This window comes from Papio anubis, chromosome 10 (genome assembly GCF_008728515.1).
Source record: "Papio anubis isolate 15944 chromosome 10, Panubis1.0, whole genome shotgun sequence".
NCBI classification, from domain to species: domain Eukaryota; kingdom Metazoa; phylum Chordata; class Mammalia; order Primates; family Cercopithecidae; genus Papio; species Papio anubis.
This window is the reverse complement of record NC_044985.1, coordinates 106,686,228-106,698,646: the sequence shown is the minus strand read 5'-3', so window position 1 is coordinate 106,698,646 and position 12,419 is coordinate 106,686,228. Positions and strand designations below refer to the sequence as shown.

General features: G+C 37.4%; 1 protein-coding gene across 2 annotated transcripts in view; it reads right to left on the bottom strand.

Moving 5' to 3' along the window:
* Positions 1-12,419, bottom strand: part of ACSL3 (acyl-CoA synthetase long chain family member 3) — an 80,633-nt gene that overhangs the window by 48,110 nt on the left and 20,104 nt on the right. Inside the window, exon 2 of one of the 2 annotated variants that reach the window (XM_003908002.5) lies at positions 5,447-5,505. The exons of the other annotated variant lie outside the window; for it this stretch is intronic. The gene's annotated coding sequence lies outside the window, so the exon portion shown is untranslated. The remainder of the gene's footprint in view (positions 1-5,446; positions 5,506-12,419) is intronic. 2 annotated transcript variants of the gene reach the window in all.

The following is a 12,419-nucleotide window of genomic DNA, read 5'->3' as shown; positions in this document are numbered from 1 at the left end:
GTATTACATTCGCACTCTACTAACAGAGCAAGCAGACATTTTATGCCCCTCACGTCCACCACCATCATGAAAAGGAACCTGAAAACTCAACTTGCAGAGCAGGGGAAGAGCCCCAACACTTAGAAATGCTCCCACAAAGTCAAAGGCAGCAGAGGATGAGGACGGGGGAAGAGAGGACAGAAAAGGAGAAAATACTGCAGACGGGGCATCTTGATATGCCACAATTTAATTCTCGGTTAATCCTGCCCACCACTCAATCTGATTTCCTCCTCTGTATTTTTCTTTCAGCCTACCACACTCGGGCATCAATACTATACAACTGTTCATATCTGCAAATAACACTAATAATAACATGGCTTAGCATTTTATCTCTAATGAAGTATAAATGAGCGGCTTGCACAATGCTGGGTATTAAGGAATTCGTATTTGCTAGTATGAAATGTGGCTGCAATTTTTCACCAAGCTAGCAATAAATGGGAAACAATTCTGAGTGCAGGCAAACAAGGACAGTGAAGGGAACTTTTTATATTATCTCATTTAATTCTCACAAACGCCAATTTCAAAGAGATTGTGCCCAAAGGCACTTACAACTAGCAGGTAAGGTAGGATTTTAACCTACATGTCTCCCAAGGCATGTCCAAACTTTTTAATGCCCCCACACTCTCTTAATAAACTCTATGATTAATATCTTACTGTTGGGGAGAAAAAAGTGTCCTTTAGTACACTACTTCTGAGATTCTCCTTTCCACAAAAGTTAGGTGACAGTCATACACATTCTACAGAGACTGAAAGAGTCCCAGAAGAATGACGCAAATCATGTATTATGAAATAGGAAACTAGGGTCAAGAAGGGCAGAAAGAACTATTTCCTACTCAGAATTAGTCTCTCAGAGTTGTAATGGAAAGTGCAACCAGGGACTATTATTTACTATCAGGAAAGAGTTTCTTTTTAGAGGGGCACCCTGGTTCTCACAAACATGTTTGCTTCTCAGGCATCCAAAGCTAAAAGCATAATAAAAATACATACCTAGTTCAACAGAATGGTTTTAAAACATTTACTTACTATATATCCTGCTGCCTCCCTCCCCAAAAAAGCAGACCTAAAAGTAGGAAAGTTGTTTTAAATTCTTACAAATATCAACAACACAGAGACTAAGTTACTATGTGTAATACAGTGGTTCTTACTGTATTTAGTAAAGACAAAGAATTTTTCCTCTCCAAATCCTCAAATACTAACACAATCTTTCAACAACTTCAAAGATTTCAACTATGACCACACAGTTGCAATGCATGACATCGAAATGACTACAAGACTGAAATCGAGATCATTAATCCATGCCAGAACTTCCTTAATACAAAAATAAAATTGTTAAAAAGACTCTGGACAGGAAATTAATTAAAAACATTATTAGAAGATTCAGTCATATTACTATCTGATTAGATAAAGTTCCACTTTACAACTAGGAAGTTTTATGGGGAAATAATAATTTGGTATCTTATTTTTAAGAAAACTATTAAGCCTGTATTTATTTTAACCTCAGAAAATGAAATGTTGGCATTAAAGATATATATTGGAAAGAAGGGAGGGAGGAACATTTATTATAGCAAGTCTTTCCCATGAATATATCTAAATTAAAAAGCAGTTTAACAAAGCCAACTTTTTAAGTTTCAGCTATCCAGTGTAATTTTAAAATTGTTTCAGTCCTATTAGTATGATAGCGGAAATAACAGTAGGACACTTGAGTACTCTCCTTGAACTACAAATACAGTCCCCTCGATTTCCCCAAAACTGATCAAGACCCATTATTTCTTTAAAAAACAGTTTTTATCCCCTCTTCTAGATAAAAATAAATAGGAAACAGAAATCAGGCAAGGGAATATACATCTTTTTCAGTTAGATACACAACACGGATTTTAAATACATATACACACATGCATACGTGCATAAACACATACACTAGACTAGACTGAGCTCTGCTGCCAATTACTAAGAGCTCATGAGCAGGTCACTAAATCTTAATTTGCTCACATTAATATTGATGCAGTTCAACTAGATCAATTTTAAGACTATATTCTACTGATGCCTAGGGTTCCCAAAATTGATTAAGACAATACTGAACAGGATTCTTTATTCTTTCAGTCCAATCATTTCCTACAAAATGATTAATGAGAAAGCCAGCTATACAAATATTTCAGGAGAACATGAACTATTAGGTTACTTAATGACATCAACCTGGCTCATCAATATTTGAGGATCTTCATAATTCCAACTCAATCCAGCTACGTACCACATTTGGCATTACATGAACCTGTACCAAGTAGAGTGAACAGACAGACTAATTTTTAAGTGACAGTTATGTGTGTTGAAGTAACAAATTCACTTTTAAATATACCTCTTTTCGGCCAGGCACAATGGCTCACGCCTGTAATCCCAACATTTTGGGAGGCTGAAGTGGGCAGATCACTTGAGGCCAGGAGTTCAAGGCCAGCCTTGCCAACATGGAGAAACCCCTCTCTACTAAAAAATATAAAAATTAGCCAGGTGTGGTGGTGCGCACCTGTAATCCCAGCTACTTGGGAGGCTGAAGCACGAGAATCACCAGAGCCTGGGAGATAGAGGTTGCAGTGAGCCAAGACAAGGCCACTGCACCCCAGTCTGGGCAACAGACCAAGATTCTGTCTCAAAAATCAATAAACAAACAAACAAACAAACTTCTTTTTCCCCCAGTATGAAATAAAAAATAAAATTAAAGAAAATCCAAAGGCCAGAGAAAAAATGCAACATTTCCAAACATACAAAAAAAAAAGTTAGAGAAAGTAAATATAATGAACAAAGTATGCGTATTTGAGAGAAGATAGCTCCTCTGGTTATGTTTAACCTTTGAGAATGTAAAAGAACTAAAGTTTCTGAAGATTTTCAAGATGATTTTAAAATGCTTATTCCATTTATAAGAGCTTCAATAGCTTAAGACAATTTTGCAAGCTAAGTCTACCCAGAATATATTTTATTTAATTTTAATGATTTGTATATCATTCAGTAAGATTACTTAGATGTTTCCTTTTCTCTTCCTCCATTCCCCTTCCTACCCCCAAAAGCCCAGTTTCTTATCCGTAGTTTGCATGGAGCAGCTAAAAAAACAAAGTTAAGAAAAGGCAAATAACATATAATTAGAACTTACAAGTATGTTGTGGAAATATACAGAATTACCTGCATCACAATTAACATATTGCCTTCATTTGTACCATGTAAAGATTAAATAGCTAAAAACGAGGTTTAAACATCCAATTACTTCCTTTAGTCAATAGCCTTGTGTTGTATTCAAATATTACTCACTTTTTTATCTTTAAATTCTTTACAACATATTTTCTTCTTCCTACAAATTCCCAATTAGTTTACCACTAAAAAAAGCTTTTCCTGTTTCAAAACCAAAGCTACTAAGATCACTAGTTGTCTTCCCTCTCGTCGCCTCCATTCTCTGCTGTGTCATTCCCTGGCCTCTGCAGCTTTTCTGCAAGTGCTCAAAAACCAGATTACATTTAAAAAAACAGAAGAGACAGAAAAAAGGATCACCTTAAGTAGCTATGAGAAATACCTGGCCCAACTCTTAAAAAACATTTTCCACTGAAACCAAGGGAGGAGCAAACTTGCTGCTGTCTCCGTCTCCTTCCATACTTCTCACTAGGTCACTTTCACATACAAATTCACATTTGCTTCCCTACATTTTTTAAGAAGTTTAAAATGTTTCAATCCAACAATCGCACAAAGGACATGTACAAATGTGAATTAACTTCCATTTTTACATTATCTCTTAAATCATGGGACTTCTGAACATAAGCAATTTCCAAATGTGAAAAGGTTGAGTTCTAAGTTTTGGGATTCAAGACACTGGGTTTCCCAAGTAGTTCATGACATTCCCTTTACTTCATCGTACAGTTAACCTAAATAACATGACAATGAGTCTTACTTCTCTTTTTAGGCAAAATTATGACAAAGTTGTCTTTGTCACTGTACCATAGTACTTCTTCCCTATGCACTGCCCGCCCACATCAGTTTCTGACGTCCTTTTCCCTCCTCAAATATCCTAAGTACCCTACTGAGCACACGTAAACGCACTGAAGCTCCAAAACCACTTCTTCACCTACCCAAACCTAGCTGATCCTCAATAGTAATTAGTCATTTCTATAAATGTCTTCCTATTTAAAATCTATCACTTAATATGCCATAATTATCTTTGCAATTTCAATTTTATTGTAAATCTACTAAACTCTCTTGATGCATTCTTAGTTAAGAATTCAAAGTTTGGAGTTCCCATAACCCATTAACTACTAAAAGAAATTTGTAGAGGAGTACTGTGTTACAATGGGTTTACTCAGTCACTTCAAAAGCACTCTTAATTTGATCACGTATATCCCTCAGAGACATAGGCACAGACATGTCTAAAACAAAGTGAGGAGTACTATTAAAGTGGACAGAGTATATTGCTTTTTCCATCACATCTATTTCATTAAAAGATGACAATCTTGGATATGCAAACAAAGTGTCTGGAAAGATACACTCCATGAAAATAAGGGATAATCCCTAGCAAAAGAACCGGGGGGAACAGAGGAGTTTCCTGTTTACTTAGATGCTCCTACATTGCTTACAGTTTTTAATAATAAACATATTACTTGTGTGATTTCCTTTTAAAATCAGTTAAAAATGTCAAGATTAATACATTCAACTGATGTGAAAAAAGACTTTGAAATGAGATCCTGAAAACGAAGATGTCAACTATCATGATTCTAATGGATAAAATGCTTACTGCCTTTACGTCATCAAAGCACTTTACCAACAGAGACTATTTCCTATAGCAGTCCTACTCAATTTTATTTTCATTTCACAGAATGCTAAAAACCTTCAGGTCATTTGATCCTTAAATTTTTGCCCTAAAATTTCATAAACTCTAATTCACTTCAGATGACACAGAAAGAAATAAAATTGTGCTATATTTCTTATGCCCCATGACAACTGCAATAACCATGCAGAACCTCCTATAGGTTGACAAAAAGCCCTTGAAACTACAATCTCTACTAAAATGGAGTTACAAATTTACAGTAACATTAATACAAATTTTAAATGACCATCACATATTAAAATGGTAATAAGTCTAATTCATGCTAAACTATCCAAAATAAAGAGGCTACTGAGTTCAAATCCCTTGCAGACACTTAGTGAAATTCAAGTTAAGGAAAGGAAGCTAGATGGTATTGTGCAATGACATGGTTTAATGTCCCAATTGATTCATATGGAATTAAAGTAAGTATAAAACTATTTTCTATAACTGTCATAGTTCTACAATCATAAAATGAGAATTACAATTTTTTGGTCAGTTTAACCATAATTGGTTTTAACCTAACATATTTTATAACAAAAGAAGTCTATTGTAATAAAAAATTAAATATTTTACCAGTTGACAATGGTAGGAGGTACTAGGTGCTTTAAAGATACGCGCCCTTGTGTCAAAACCTGTCAAAACAAACATAAAGAAGACAATCATTACTACTCATAATCCAGTTAATCAGAGCCGAATGCCAACTTTTTCCTGGAGGTATTTTACTTCTAAACCTCACATGAAAAGTTTCTGGTAAGTTTTTCTGGAAACACCAATCTATCACACTATCTAACAATATTTTTATCATGTAACCTTTCTTCAAAAACATATAGTACACATACTACACACCAGTAAGAATGCCCAAAACCCAAAACACTAACATCACCAAATGCTTGCAAGGATGTGGAGAAACTCTCATTCATTGCGGTGGGAATGCAAAATGGTACAGCCACTATGGAAGTTTGACAGTGTCATATAAAACTAAACATACCCCATATATATGATCCAGCAACCACAGTGCTTGGTATTTACCCAAGAGTTGAAAACATGTCTACAAAAACACCTGCACATGAATGCCCATAGCAGCTTGATTCATAATTGCCAAAAGTTGGAAGCAATCAACATATCCTTCAATAAAGTCATGGTTAAATTGTGGTACATCCAGACAATGGAAAATGAGTCAGTGTTAAAAAGAAATGAGCCATCAAGACATGACAAGATATGAAGGAAATTTAAATGCATATTACAAAGTGAAAGAAGACAATCTGAAAATGCTATGTACTGTACGATTCCAACTATATGACATTCTGGAAAAGAAAAAGCTATGGAGATGGTAAAAGGATCCATGGTTGTCAGAGGTTAGGGCACAGAGGCGGATGAATAGGCAGAGCACAAAAGGACTTTTAGGGCAGTAAAACTATTCTGTATGTACTATAACGGTAGATACATGTCATCATGTTTTGTTAAAACCTACGGAGGGCACAATACTAAGAGGGATCCTAATGTAAACTATGGACTTTGGGTGGTAATGATGTGTCAATGTAGGTTCATCAGTTATAACCAATGTAGCACTCTCGGGAGGTAGGGGGATGCTGATAAAGAGGGAGGCTATGCCTGTGTAGGGGAAGGGGCATATGAAAAATCTCTGCACCTTCCTCTCAATTTTGCTGTACACCTAAAACTGCTCTAAAAAATAAAATCTATTATAAAAAATAAGGTATTTCTAAAACTCAAAAAGTATACTATGAAGACTGTGTTCATTTACCCATGATGATGATATATAGTAAGTATTAAGATGTACACGTGGTGATATTAATACATTGCTTACAAAAAACACTTTTAAATCTTATTTCAATGATTTTCTCTACCACCTGTGAAGCAAATAGGTTAGCAGTCATTACACAGTTATTTTTAAGAATATATTAACAAGTAGAGCTAAAAGTAGGTTAGCAGTCATTATACAGTTATTTTTAAGAATATATTAACAAGTAGAGCTAAAAGCTAAGGTTTTTTGAATCACTTAATTCAACATACATACCACTGCTTCATTAACTTTTAATTCATTATTCATTTTTGTAAAAACGGACAGACCTTGCAGCCATAAAAAAGAATGAGTTCATGTCCTTCGCAGGGACACGGATGAAGCTGGAAGCCACCATTCTCAGCAAACTAACACAGGAACAGAAAAGAAACACTACACGTTCTCTCACTCATAAGTGGGAGCTGAAGAATGAGAACACATGGATATAGGGAGGGGAACCTCATACACCGGGGCCTGGAGGTGAGTGGGTAAGGGGAGGGAGAGCATTAGGACAAATACCTAATGCATGTGGGACTTAAAACTTAGATGATGGGTTGAAAGGTGCAGCAAACCAACATGCCACATGTATACCTATGTATACATGTAAACCTGCATGTTCTGCACATGTATCACAGAACTTAAAGTAAAATAATAAATACATACATAAATTAAAAAAAAAAAAAAAAAGTCAGGCGTGGTGGCTCATGCCTGTAATCCCAGCACTTTGGGAGGCTGAGGCGGGTGGATCACCTGAGGTCAGGAGTTCGAGACCGGCCTGACCAATATGGTGAAACCCTGTCTCCACTAAAATTACAAAAATTAGCCAGGCGTGGTGGCGTGCACCTGTAGTTCCAGCTACTCAGGAGGCTGAGGCAGGAGAATCGCTTGAACCCAGGAGGCAGAGGCTGCAGTGAGCCGAGATCATGCGACTGCACTCCAGCCTGGGTGACAAAGTGAGACTCTTGTCTCAAAAAAAAAAAAAAGACAGACCTTAAACTCAGCTACTACTGGGTTCAAAATCCCTGCTGTTTCGTATTAGCTATGACTCCAGACAAGGTCATGCATCTATTCATCCAGGGGGGAAATAACTTAAAAATCTTCTTGTTATTAATAATTTCTTGTGCCAGTTTTCTCATATGTAAATGAGAATGGTGCTATCTATAAATAATTCATATCCATATTTGTAGAATTTCTATAAATAAAAAAGAGCAACAGGAGAAAGCAGGCTATATATATTAACAGAAAATTCCACATTGTTTATTACCTATTAAAAATGGTCAACCTCATTAATTATCAAGGAAATACAAATTAAAACAGCATCATTTCCTCTATTAAATTTTTTTAATGAAAAAAATTCACAAGTGTTGGCAAGAATATGGCAAACAAGATACATCCTGACACTCTCAGGGAAGTACAGCCAGTTAAGAGAGCAATTTGGCAGCATCTAGCAAAAGCTGAAAATGTGGACTCCTATGACCCAGCAATCCCTTTTGAGAAACGTGCCCTGGAGAAACTTACGTGCCATGCTTACTTTACACTGCTTTGTTTATTAAATGGCCCAAGGTGACAGGTCCTACTAGGTATGTAATTGGCCCTCAATAAATGTTAAAAACTCTTCAACAAATATTTATTAAATGCCTTACTCAGCTCCAGACTTGACACTTTGCATTCTAAGAATGACACCATAGTACTGAAAAAAAAGAATTCTTAGTCAGTGGTAGAGCCTGACAAATCACTTTAACACGGCAAAAACTATGAGAAGTGCATCAGCTGCATTAGGAAAACTGGCGATTGCAGCCTTTTGTCTAGGGTGGAGAAGGTCAAGGAAATCACTATAAACTGAGTTGATGCATGTATTTTTGTTCAAGCAGACAATAACTGCAGGCAGTAATAACAATTATTTATATAAGAAAATAGAAATTTCAGAAGACTCTTTAAGTAGTTGTGGTAAACTGAATAAAAGGACCTCAAGGGTATCAGGCCGTAATCCCTAGAATCTGCAAATGTTACCTTATTTGGAAAAAGACCCTAGATTACCCAGTGGTCCCTAAATGCCCTCACAAATGTCCTCATAAATAGTGGCAGAAGGAGATTCGACACACATGACGGAGATGGTGACATGAAGATGGAGCAGAGAGATTGGAAGATGCTGGCCTGAAAGATTGGACTGATAATAGGGAATGCCAGCAGCCACTAGAAGCTGAAAGAGGCAAGGAACACGTTCTTCCCTGGGGCCTTCAAAGCTCCGCTGATACTTCTATTTCAACCCAGTAACACTGATTTGAACTTCTGGTCTCTATTAACGTTAACAGAATAAATTTCTGTTGTTTTAAGCCACCCAGTCTGTGGTGATTTGTTGCAGTGGCCCTAGAAAACAAATGCCTCACTGCCGCTGTGCATGTTTGCTGCCCTAACTGGTTGAAACATTATCGAGATCTCTTAAAAGTCTTCTAACTTTTATTAGCAGGGGGATGACATACTCGGATTAGCAGAGGGATGACATACTCGGATCTCTGTTTCATAATATTAAACCTGGTGCCAATGTTGAGAATTTATTTGTGGAAAAAGAAACTAGAAACAGGAAAAGCATTTAAAATTTCAAAATCCAGACAGAAGATAAAGTTCTTAATCATCAGGTATTTGTGAAAAACCATCACTATCAAAGAGACAAACAGCAAAGAAAAGGTGCCTCAGTGGAAACAGACAATGTAGGAAATGTGGGAAATTTTTAAATATGTCTATGTAATATTCTTAAAGGCATAAGAGAGGCTATTGCCATCTATGAAACAAGAATGGGATGCTACATATAAACACAAGGAATAAAAATAAGAAAAAGCTCTTTGAAATTAGTAGCAGCTGAAACTAAGGAGTCAACACAAGTGTCAGAAAATGAGGTGGAGACTCTTTTCCAGATAAAGAAGAGCAGAAGCAAATGGGGTAGAATATAGAAAATTTGATTCTCATTTTAAAAAACAAAGTGTTAAATTAATCCAAGAGATTCAGGTCCCATTACAAGGAGTTCCAGAAATAAAAAGAAAAAGCAAATGAAGAGGCTGAAATTCCTAAAACATTTTGCAAGCAGAAATTCCTGAAGCATTCTGCAATATAATATCCCAGAGCTGATAAATACTAGTCTTCGGTTTGAGAGGACTGGGCAGATCAATGAGGGAAAAGATAACTGACTTCTAGACACAGCCATGTAAATTACCAAAGCACAGAGTATAAGAATATCCTCAAATCTTCCAAAAAAAAAAAACAGAAAGTCTGGCCGGGCGTGGTGGCTCACGCCTGTAATCCCAGCACTTCGGGAGGCCAAGGCAGTGGATTACCTGAGACTAGCCTGATCGATAAGGAGAAACCCGTCTCTACTAAAAATACAAAATTAGCCGGGCATAGTGGTGCATGCCTGTAATCCCAGCTACTAGGGAGGCTGACTGACACAGGAGAATCACTTGAACCCGGGAGCGGGAGGCTGTGGTGAGCCAAGATCGCGCCATTGTACTCCAGCCTGGGCAACAAGAGCAAAACTCTGTCTCAAGAAAAACAACAGCAGCAGCAACAAAATTTAAAAAAAAAAAAAAAAAAAAAAAAAGCAAGCCACCTACAAATAAGGTGATTCTATAACTGATCAACAAACAAGAATACATAACAGAATAAAAGGAGGTACTATTAAAAAGTGTGATTTGGGCCGGGTGCAGTGGCTCACGTCTGTAATCCCAGCACTTTGGAAGGCCAAGGCGGGCGGATCACAAGATCAGGAGATCAAGCCCATCCTGGCTAACACAGTGAAACCCCATCGCTACTAAAAATACCAAAAATTAGCTGGGTGTGGTGGCACCTGCCTGTAATCCCAGCTACTCAGGAGGCTGAGGCAGGGGAATTGCTTGAAGTCAGGAGGCGGAGGTTGCAGTGAGCCAAGATCATGACACTGCACTCCAGTCTGGGCAACAGAGCGAGACTCTGTCTCAAAAAAAAAAAAAAAAAAAAGGTGTGATCTAGGGGTGTTCCAGACAAATCAGGATATATGGTCACCCTTCCTGTAAGGCAGGAATTCTCAACCCCCGGGCCACAGACCTGACAGGAGGTAAGCAACAGCAGGTGGACAAGTATTACCGCCAGAGCTCTGCCTCCTGTCAGAACAGCAGCCGCATCAGATTCTCACAGGAGCAGGGACTGCGCATGCAAGGGTGCTAGGTTGTCCGCTCCTTATGAGAATCTAATGCCTGATGATCTGAGGTGGAGCAGTTTCATCCCAAAACTATCCCCCACCCCTATGCCTCCTCGACCCCCGTCCGTGGAAAAACTGTCTTTCACGAAACTGGATCCCTGGTGCCAAAACGCTTGGAGACCGCTGTTATAAAGGAGTAAGAATCATACTGGCACCAGATGTCTCAGAAACACAGGAAGGTAGGCAACTATGAACAAGGCCTTAAAAGTTTTAAGGGAAGGTTTTAACTTAGAATTCTACTCTTAGCTAATTTCCTAATCAATTGCAAGTACAATAAAGAAATTTTCAGACTTGCAAGGACTTATAAAATTTATATTCCACAAATACACTTTACTAAGAAATTACTTGAAAAAGTCCTCAACCATGTGCATATATTCCTTTAAGTTTTAAAACAATTTTTTTAGGCCAGAATGATCTGAAGTTTTGTTACCTAGTTTACAAGAGCTAATATAATGCCGATTCCAAAACCTGACATATCACATAGGACAATCTCTCTAATGAATATGAGGAAAAAATCCTAAAATGTCAGCACATCTAATCCAGCTGAGTTAAAAGAATGATATACCATAACCAAGCATGGTTTGTTTACTGTGAGTGCAAAGATGCTTCACCATGAGAATTCTTCATTACTACCATTCTCTATACTTAACAGGCTAAGTAGGAGGGGAAAGGTGTGAGCAACACCTTATACTTTCTTAAGTATTTAAGAAAAGTGAGGCCAGGCGCAATGGCTCACACCTATAATCCCAGCACTTTGGACAGGTGGACCACCTAAGGTCAGGAGTTCGTGACCAGCCTGGCCAACATGATGAAACCCCATCTCTACTAAAAATACGAAATTAGCTGGGTATGGTGGCATATGCCTGTAATCCCAGCTACTTGGGAGGATGAAGCAGGAGCATTGCTTGAACCCGGGAAGTGGAGGTTGCAGTAAACCGAGATCACACCATTGCACTCCAGCCTGGGCGACAAGAGTGAAACTCCATCTCAGGGGTGGGGCGGGGAGTGAGTATCAATTATTAACTTTTAAAGGAACATCTTACTCAGAAACAAAATTGCTTAAACTTCAACAGTATATTTATTAGAAATCAACATTAAACATTATACTGAAAAGCAACTTCCATCCAAGTAAGGGACAACAAGGCCAAATACAATCATAATTATTGTACATCAAGAAGGCTCTAACTCTATGCTGTCCAACGTCGTAACCACAAGTGCCACTGCGCACTCGGTGGCTAGTCCAAACTGAGATATGATCTAAGTGTAAAATACACATGAGATTCCAAAGACCTAGTAGTAAAAAAAGAATGTAAAACAGTTAACTAATAAATTTTATACTGAATATATACACTGAAATAAGATTTTGGATATGTTACATTAAATAAAATGTATTAAAATCAATTGCCTACTAGAAATGTAAAACTACATATATGGCTTATATTTATGGCTCTCAATGCATGCCTTCTGAATAGCACTGCACTTTAGCCAATGCAATGAAAAAACAAATCAACAGTTACGAA